Source organism: Oryzias melastigma, linkage group LG24 (assembly GCF_002922805.2).
Source record: "Oryzias melastigma strain HK-1 linkage group LG24, ASM292280v2, whole genome shotgun sequence".
NCBI lineage: Eukaryota > Metazoa > Chordata > Actinopteri > Beloniformes > Adrianichthyidae > Oryzias > Oryzias melastigma.
Window position 1 is genome coordinate 12,079,889 of NC_050535.1, and position 8,050 is coordinate 12,087,938.

Below are 8,050 nucleotides of genomic sequence, written 5' to 3' on the forward strand. Positions count from 1 at the left end.
TAGCCTTTCTAACCATATAAAGCAGCATTTTTGGAGACTCTCATATCGATTCATTTTCTCAAAAAAGAGTTTACAACATTTCAAAAACACTGGATTTAGTGATGTTGAAAATACTCATATAGGATTAAACAAGTCTTTGGTCAAACAAATCCCAATCCTTGGTCGTGTCTCTTTTGATGAAGGTCAATGTTCCAGTGTTTTTTTGTCCATTTCTATGTCTGTCAATTACAGATTAGGAATGTTTTGGAGATTTTTTTCGTTCCGTCACTTGTAGAATTGAATGGCTGTTGACAATATTTTTGACAAATACCTGTTGGAAATATGGAACAAAAAAACTATCAAGTTATTTAGTTTTATTTTTGAAGAGATACTATTTTTTCAGTCATTTCTTAGAAGACATTTGTTTGATGGTGCCAATTCTCAAATCAATGAGAGTCAAATGATTTGAGAATTGTGATTTTTTGAGGATGGGCTCTTAACAAGTCACAACAGTGTGAGAAAATCAGACTTCTATGGTCAAAGGTTTAGAGTATCATTCCATTTCCTCTCAATAACATTTTCTTTGAGATGGACAAATTACTCTCAAACTTGGAAGTTGACGCTGTGAGCAGGATTTGAACCTGCGCGGGGAAACCCCATTGGATTTCGAGTCCAACGCCTTAACGACTCGGCCATCACAGCTGATTGGTAGAACACATCAATCATTTTACCCAGACAGACTTTCAGTTCAAATACCTCATTAGATGTGATGTTTAAATCACCATTTTTTTACATATAAATCCAAAGAAATGTGAAATTTAAAAGTTAACCAATATAAATGTTTTTTATTGCTGTTTTTTTTTTATTTGTTTCATGTAGACTTTCAAACCACATAAAGCAATGTTTTTTAGAGACTCTCATATTAATTTTCTCAGAAAAAGAGTTTGCAACATTCCAAAAACACTGGATTTAGTGCTGTGGGAAATACTCATATAGAATTTAACGAGTCTTTGGTCAAACAAATTCCAATCCTTGGTAGTGTCTTTTCTGAAGAAGGGTCAATGTTCCAGTGTTTTTCTTTTTTTTTTTTTTTTGTCCATTTTGATGTCTGCTATCTACAGATTAGGAATGTTTTGGAGATTTTTTTCGTTCCACCACCTGTAAATTTGAAAGACTGTTGCCAATATTTTTGACAAATACCTGTTTGAAATATGGAACTAAAAAACTATCAAGTTATTTAGTTTTATCTTGGAAGGATACTATTTTTTCAGTCATTTCTTAAAAAACAGTAGTTTTTTATCGTGCCGATCCTCAAATCCATGAGAGTCAAATGATTTGGGAATTGTGCTTTTTTGAGGATGGGCTCTTAACAAGTCACATGAGTGTGAAGAAATCTAACTTTTTATGAACATAGTAAGTGCTGAGTATTACTGCAATTCTTCTCAATAACAGTTTAGTTGAGACTGATAACCAACTCTCACACTTCCTAGTTGACGCTGTGAGCAGGATTTGAACCTGCGCGGGGAAACCCCATTGGATTTCGAGTCCAACGCCTTAACGACTCGGCCATCACAGCTGATCAGCAGAGAGAGATCCCGCCGTTTTATGTAAAACAGACTTTAAATTCTAATACCTCATTAGATGAGAAGTTTAAATCTCTCATTGTTCACAACTGAAACCAGAAGCAATGTAAGATGGAAATTTTAGCTCAGCATATTTTTTTCTGCTCTTTATTTTTGCTTAATCTAGATTTTCTAACCATATAAAGCAATGTTTTTGGAGACTTGAGTCTTTGTTGGAGATTGATTGTTTTACCAGAAAAGAGTTTACAATATTCCAAAAACACTGGATTTAGTGATGTTGAAAATACTCATATCGGATTAAACAAGTCTTTGGTCAAACAAATCCCAATCCTTGGTAGTGTCTCTTTTGATGAAGGGGCAATGTTTTAGTGTATTTTTGTCCATTTTAATGTCTGCCATTTACAGATTAGGAATGTTTTGGTGATTTTTGTCTTTCCATCACCTGTAGAATTTAATGGCTGTTGACAATATTTTTGACAAATACCTGTTTGAAATATGGAACTAAAAAACTATCAAGTTATTTAGTTTTAATTTTTGAAGAGATACTATTTTTTCAGTCATTTCTTAGAAGACATTTGTTTGATGGTGCCAATTCTCAAATCAATGAGAGTCAAATGATTTGAGAATTGTGATTTTTTGAGTATGGGCTCGTAACAAGTCACATAAGTGTGAGAAAATCAGACTTCTAAGGTCAAACGTTTTTTCCTCTCCATCCACTTGTAGAAAAGAAGGACTCTTCCGAGTCTATATGACAAATACCTGTTGAATGCATGGAGATGAGGCACTATTAAGAGATCAAGATTCATGATGTTGATCGTGCTTTGAGTTTAGACATGCCTTAAAATAACCTGACTCTTAGAGGGCGACTTCTTAAATGCACAAAAGACAACGAGTTAGGGAATTGAGCTTTTCTGAGGTTGGGTTTCTAAGAACTTGCATATAAGTGAAAAGATGCATATTTTTCAGCTGGTGATCAATTCATAAGATTCTGTTTTGGGTTTTTTTTTTAATTAAATGAATTTTTCTACTTCCACACCAAGAGATCACGCTGTGAGCAGGATTTGAACCTGCGCGGGGAAACCCCATTGGATTTCGAGTCCAACGCCTTAACGACTCGGCCATCACAGCTGAGTGGCAGAGAGAGAGAGATCCTTCCCTTTCTGCCAAACATACTTTAAATTCTAATACCTCATTAGATGAAAAGTTTAAATCTCTTATTGTTCACAACTGAAACCAGAAGCAATGTGAGATGGAAATTTTAGCTCAGCATACTTTTTTTCTGCTATTTATTTTTGCTTAATCTAGATTTTCTAACCATATAAAGCAACGTTTTTGGAGACTTGCAGCTTTGTTGGGGATTGATTGTTTTATCAGAAAAGAGTTTGCAACATTCCAAAAACACTGGATTTAGTGCTGTGGGAAATACTCATATCGGATTAAACAAGTCTTTGGTCAAACAAATTCAAATCCTTGGTAGTGTCTCTTTTAAAGAAGGTCAATGTTCCAGTGTTTTTTTTTTGTCAATTTCCATGTCTGTCATTTACAGATTAGGAATGTTTTGAAGATTTTTTTCGTTCCACCACTTGTAGAATTGAATGGCTGTTGACAATATTTTTGAGAAATACCTGTTGGAAATATGGAACTAAAAAACTATCAAGTTATCTAGTTTTATCTTGGAAGGATACTATTTTTTTCAGTCATGTCTTAAAACAAATGTGTTTTGATGGTGCCAATCCTCAAATCCATGAGAGTCAAATGATTTGGGAATTGTGCTTTTTGAGGATGGACTCTTAACAAGTCACACAAGTGTGAGAAAATAAAACTTCCATAAAGGTCAAAAGAGGTGTGTATTATTGCAATTCCTCACAATCACAGTCTAGTTGAGACTGATAACCAACTCCCACACTTGGAAGTTGACGCTGTGAGCAGGATTTGAACCTGCGCGGGGAAACCCCATTGGATTTCAAGTCCAACGCCTTAACGACTCGGCCATCACAGCTGATTGGCAATTAAGAATAATGATGTTTCAGACAGACTTTCAGTTCAAATACCTCATTAAATGTGATGTTTAAATCACAAATTTTACACAAATAAAACCCAAAGCAATGTGAAATTAAAGTTTTTACCAATATACATATTTTGTGATTGCCGTTATTTTATTTTCTTGATTTTTCTTTAATGTAGACTTTCAAACCATATAAAGGAACGTTTTTGGAGACTTTTATATTGATTTATTTTCTCAGAAGAAGAGTGCCAAATTCCAAAACACTGGATTTAGTGATGTTGAAAATTCTCATCTAGTTTTATTTTTGAAGGTATACTATTTTTTTGGACATGTCTTATTGGAGAGTTTTTTTAAAGGTGCCAATCCTCAAATCCATGAGAGTCAAATGATTTGGGAATTGTGCTTTTTGAGGATGGGCTCTTAACAAGTCACATATGTGTGAGAAAATCAAAACTCTTTGAAGGGCAAAGGTGCAGAATATTATTGCATTCTCTCTCTGTAATGTTTTGTTGAGACTGATAACTGTCTCTCACACTTGGAAGTTGACGCTGTGAGCAGGATTTGAACCTGCGCGGGGAAACCCCATTGGATTTCAAGTCCAACGCCTTAACGACTCGGCCATCACAGCTGATTGTCAGTACACATGAATCATTTTTCAAGAAAGACTTTCAGTTCAAATACCTCATTAGATGTGAAGTTTAAATCACCAATTTTAAACAAATAAAACCCAAAGCAATGTGAAATTAAAGTTTTAGCCAATATAAATATAAATGTTTTTTTATTGCTGTTTTTTTCTTATATTTTTCTTTAATGCAGACTTTCAAACCATATAAAGCAACGTTTTTGGAGACTCTCATATTGATTCATTTTCTCAGAAAAAGAGTTTAGAACATTCCAAAAACACTGGATTTAGTGATGTTGAAAATACTCATAGGATTAAACAAGTCTTTGGTCAAAGAAATCCCAATCCTTGGTAGTGTCTCTTTTAAAGAAAGGGTCAATGTTACAGTGTTTTTTTGTCCATTTCGATGTCTGTGATTTACAGATTAGGAATGTTTTGGAGATTATTTTCGTTCCATCCACTTGTAGAATTGATTGCTTGTTGACAATATTTTTGACAAATACCTGTTGGAAATATGGAACAAAAAACTATCAAGTTATCTAGTTGTATTTTTGAAGAGATACTATTTTTTCAGTCATTTCTTAGAAGACATTTGTTTTGATGGTGCCAATTCTCAAATCCATGAGAGTCAAATGATTTGAGAATTGTGATTTTTTGAGGATGGGCTCGTAACAAGTCACATATGTGTGAGAAAATCAAACTTCTAAGGTCAAACGTTTAGAGTATCATTCCATTTCCTCTCAATAACATTTTCTTTGAGATGGATAAATTACTCTCTTAGCTTCTAGTTGACGCTGTGAGCAGGATTTGAACCTACGCGGGGAAACCCCATTGGATTTCGAGTCCAACGCCTTAACGACTCGGCCATCACAGCTGATTGTCAATATATTTCAATTATTTCACCCAGACAGACTTTCCGTTCAAATACTTCATTAGATGTGATGTTTAAATCACCAATTTTACACAAATAAAATCCAAAGCAATGTGAGATTGAAATTTTAGATAAAAATAAATATTTATTTATTTTTATTCATTTTTTGTTATTATTTAATGTAGACTTTCGAATGAAATAAAGGCAACGTTTTTGGAGACTCTCATATTGATTCATTTTCTCAGAAAAAGAGTTTACAACATTCCAAAAACACTGGATTTAGTGCTGTTGAAAATACTCATATCGGATTAAACAAGTCTTTGGTCAAACAAATCCAAATCCCCTTGGTCGTGTCTCTTTTGATGAAGGGGCAATGTTCCAGTGTTTTTTGTTAATTTCTATGTCTGTCATTTACAGATTAGGAATATTCTGGAGATTTTAATTTCGTTCCATCACTTGTAGAATTGAATGGCTGTTGCCAATATTTTTTGATAAAGACCTGTTGGAAATATGGAACAAAAGAACTATCAAGTTATCTAGTTTTATTTTTTAGGGTATAAAACATTTTTCAGTCATGTCTCGGAAGACAGTTGTTTTTAACGTGTCAACCCTCAAATCCTTGAGAGTCAATTGATTTGGGAATTGTGCTTTTTTGAGGATGGGCTCTTAACAAGTCACATAAGTGTGAGAAAATCAAACTTTTTATGAACTTAATAAGTGCAGAGTATTACTGCAATTCTTCTCAATAGCAGTTTAGTTGAGACTGATAACCAACTCTCACACTTCCTAGTTGACGCTGTGAGCAGGATTTGAACCTGCGCGGGGAAACCCCATTGGATTTCAAGTCCAACGCCTTAACGACTCGGCCATCACAGCTGAGTGGCAGAGAGAGATCCTTCCCTTTTTGCCAAACAGACTTTAAATTCAAATACCTCATCAAATGTAAATTTTAAATCTCCCATTGTTCACAACTAAAACCATAAGCAATGTAAGATGGAAATTTTAGCTCAGCATATTTTTTTCTGCTATTTATTTTTGCTTAATCTAGATTTTCTAACCATATAAAGCAATGTTTTTGGAGACTTGCAGGTTTGTTGGGGATTGATTGTTTTATCAGAAAAGAGTTTACAATATTCCAAAAACACTGGATTTAGTGCTGTGGGAAATACCCATAGAATCAAACATTTCTTTGGTCAAACAAATCCAAATCCTTGGTAGTGTCTCTTGATAACGGGGCAATGTTCCAGTTTTTTTGTTAATTTCTATGTCTGTCATTTACAGATTAGGAATGTTTTGGACATTTTTTTCTTTCATCACCTGTAGAATTGAAAGGTTGTTGCCAATATTTTTGACAAATACCTGTTACAAATATGGAACAAAAAATCTATCTAGTTTTATCTTGGAATCATACTATTTTTTTTTAGTCATGTCTTAAAAGACATTTGTTTTGATAGTGCCAACTCTTCAAATCCATCCATGGATGGATGGCTCTTAACAAGTCACATATGTGTGAGGGAACCAAACTTCTATGAAGGTCAAAAGTACAGGATATCATTGTATTTCATCTCTGCAACATTTTTGTTGAGACTGATAACCAACTCTCACACTTCCTAGTTGACGCTGTGAGCAGGATTTGAACCTGCGCGGGGAAACCCCATTGGATTTCAAGTCCAACGCCTTAACGACTCGGCCATCACAGCTGATTTGCTTTATACATCAATCATTTTACCAGACAGACTTTCAGTTCAAATACTTCATTAGATGTGATGTTTAAATCACCATTTTTTTACAAATAAATCCAAAGAAATGTGAAATTTAAAAGTTAACCAATATAAATGTTTTTTTTGTGTGTTTAATATAGACTTTCAAACCACATAAAACAATGTTTTTGGAGACTCTCTTATTGATTCATTTTCTCAGAAAAGGGGTTTGCAACATTCCAAAAACACTGGATTTTGTGATGTTGAAAATACTCATAGAGGATTAAACAAGTCTTTGGTCAAACAAATCCCAATCCTTGTTACTGTCTCTTTTGATGAAGGTCAATGTTCCAGTGTTTTTCTTTTACAGATTTGAAATGTTCTGGTGAGTTTTTTCCTCTCCATCCACTTGTAGAAAAGAAGGACTCTTCCGAGTCTATTTGACAAACACCTGTTGAATGCATGGAGATGAGGCTCTATTAAGAGATCAAGATTCATGATGCTGATCGTGCTTTGAGTTTAGACATGCCTTAAAATAACCTGACTCTTAGAGGGCGACTTCTTAAATGCACAAAAGACAATGAGTTAGGAAACAGAGCTTTTCTGAGGTTAGGTTTCTAAGGACTTGCATACAAGTGAAAAAGTCAAATTTTTCAGCTGGTGATCAATTCATAAGATTCTGTTTTGGGTTTTTTTTTTATTAAATTAATTTTTCTACTCTCACACCAAGAAATCACGCTGTGAGCAGGATTTGAACCTGCGCGGGGAAACCCCATTGGATTTCGAGTCCAACGCCTTAACGACTCGGCCATCACAGCTGATTGATAGAATCAATTATTTCACCCAGACAGACTTTCACTTCAAATACCTCATTAGATGTGATGTTTAAATCACCAATTTTATACATATAAAATCCATGTGAAATTGAAAAGTTAGAAAATATTAATATTTTTTTTATTTTGTTTAATGTAGCCTTTCTAATCATATAAAGCAGCATTTTTGGAGACTCTCATATTGATTCATTTTCTCAGAAAAGAGTTTACAATATTCCAAAAACACTGGATTTAGTGCTGTTGAAAATACTCATATAGGATTAAACAAGTCTTTGGTCAAACAAATCCCAATCCTTGGTCGTGTCTCTTTTGATGACGGGGCAATTTTCCAGTGTTTTTTTGTCCATTTCTATGTCTGTCATTTACAGATTAGGAATGTTTTGGTGATTTTTTTCGTTCCATCACTTGTAGAATTGAATGACTGTTGCCAATGTTTTTGACAAATACCTGTTGGAAA

The 8,050-nt window shown here is 34.1% G+C and overlaps 9 non-coding genes across 9 annotated transcripts; all 9 read right to left on the bottom strand.

Annotated features, from left to right (window-relative positions):
* Nucleotides 1-599: 599 nt before the first annotated feature.
* On the bottom strand, nt 600-681 carry trnas-cga. Its single transcript has one exon. It is a non-coding gene; the product is annotated as a tRNA-Ser (tRNA).
* Nucleotides 682-1,473: 792 nt separating this feature from the next.
* Nucleotides 1,474-1,555, bottom strand: trnas-cga. Its single transcript has one exon. It is a non-coding gene; the product is annotated as a tRNA-Ser (tRNA).
* Nucleotides 1,556-2,608: 1,053 nt separating this feature from the next.
* trnas-cga lies at nt 2,609-2,690 on the bottom strand. The gene has a single exon. It is a non-coding gene; the product is annotated as a tRNA-Ser (tRNA).
* A 789-nt stretch (nt 2,691-3,479) lies between these two features.
* On the bottom strand, nt 3,480-3,561 carry trnas-uga. Its single transcript has one exon. It is a non-coding gene; the product is annotated as a tRNA-Ser (tRNA).
* Nucleotides 3,562-4,113: 552 nt separating this feature from the next.
* On the bottom strand, nt 4,114-4,195 carry trnas-uga. Its single transcript has one exon. It is a non-coding gene; the product is annotated as a tRNA-Ser (tRNA).
* Nucleotides 4,196-4,981: 786 nt separating this feature from the next.
* Nucleotides 4,982-5,063, bottom strand: trnas-cga. The gene has a single exon. It is a non-coding gene; the product is annotated as a tRNA-Ser (tRNA).
* Nucleotides 5,064-5,854: 791 nt separating this feature from the next.
* trnas-uga lies at nt 5,855-5,936 on the bottom strand. The gene has a single exon. It is a non-coding gene; the product is annotated as a tRNA-Ser (tRNA).
* Nucleotides 5,937-6,678: 742 nt separating this feature from the next.
* Nucleotides 6,679-6,760, bottom strand: trnas-uga. Its single transcript has one exon. It is a non-coding gene; the product is annotated as a tRNA-Ser (tRNA).
* A 736-nt stretch (nt 6,761-7,496) lies between these two features.
* On the bottom strand, nt 7,497-7,578 carry trnas-cga. The gene has a single exon. It is a non-coding gene; the product is annotated as a tRNA-Ser (tRNA).
* Nucleotides 7,579-8,050: the final 472 nt, after the last annotated feature.